Raw genomic sequence first — 1346 nt, forward strand, 5'->3', positions numbered from 1 at the left:
GGGATTGAGCTTGCAACCTGGGCATGTGCCCTGACCTGGAATCGAACCTCGACCCTCTGGTTCATTGGTGTCTGGGAAGCTTTTTGTCTGACCTTCAATTCTAAATCATAGCTTTGCTGGGTAGGGTAATCTTGGTTGTAGGACCTTGCTTTTCATCACTTTGAATATTTCATGCCAATCCCTTTGGCCTGCAAAGTTTCTGTTGAGTAATTAGCTGACAGTCTTATGGGAGTTCCCTTGTAGGTAACTGTTTTTCTCTTGCTATTTTAAAGATTCTCTTTTTGTCTTATACCTTTTTGCATTTTAATTATGATGTATTTGTTGTGGGTCTCTTTGGATTCATTTTGTTTGGGACTGTCTGCACTTCTTTTTTTTTAATATATATTTTATTTTTTTAATTTTTTTTATTTTTTTTTTATATATTTTATTGATATTTTTACAGAGAGGAAGGGAGAGGGATAGAAAGCTAGAAACATCGATCAGCTGCCTCCTGCACACCCCCCACTGGGGATGTGCCCACAGCCAAGGTACGTGCCCTTGACCGGAATCGAACCCAGGACCCTTCAGTCCACAGGCCGACGCTCTATCCACTGAGCCAAACCGGTTTCGGCTTAATATATATTTTATTGATTTTTTACAGAGAGGAAGGGAGAGGGAAAGGGAGTTAGAAATATCGATGATAGAGAAACATCGATCAGCTGCCTCTTGCACACCTCCTACTGGGGATGTGCCCGCAACCAAGGTACATGCCCTTTACCAGAATTGAACCTGGGATCTTTCAGTCTGCAGACCAAAACTCTATCCACTGAGCCAAACTGGTTAGGGCTGTCAGCACTTATTTGACTTGTTTATATTTCCCTTTCCAGGTTAGGTAAGTTTTCTGTCATTTTTTCAAATAGGTTTTCAATTCCTTGATTTTTCTCTTCTCCTTCTGGTATCCCTGTGATGTGAATGTTGGTATGTTTGAAGTTTTCTCAGAGGATCCTCATTTTTTTTTTTTTTTTTTTGCCTTTCTTTTTTTTCTTTCTGCTTTTTTGATCGGGTGTTTTCATCTTCCTTATCTTCCTAATCAGTGATTTGATTCTCTGCTTCATCTACACTACTGTTAATTCTCTGTAATATATTCTTCATTTCAGTTATTGTACTCTTTATTTCTGATTGGTTCTTTATTATGTTTTCTATCTCTTTGTTGAAGTTCTCACTGTGATGATCTGTTCTCCTAAATTCGTTTACCATTCTTATAACCTGTATTTTGAACTCTGCATCTAGTAGATTTCTTGCTTGTCTTGGATTAATTCTTTTTCTGGAGTTCTGTTCTTTCATTTGGGATATGTTTCTTTGTCTCC

This window comes from Plecotus auritus (assembly GCF_963455305.1).
Source record: "Plecotus auritus genome assembly, chromosome: 1".
In the NCBI taxonomy this organism is placed as follows: domain Eukaryota; kingdom Metazoa; phylum Chordata; class Mammalia; order Chiroptera; family Vespertilionidae; genus Plecotus; species Plecotus auritus.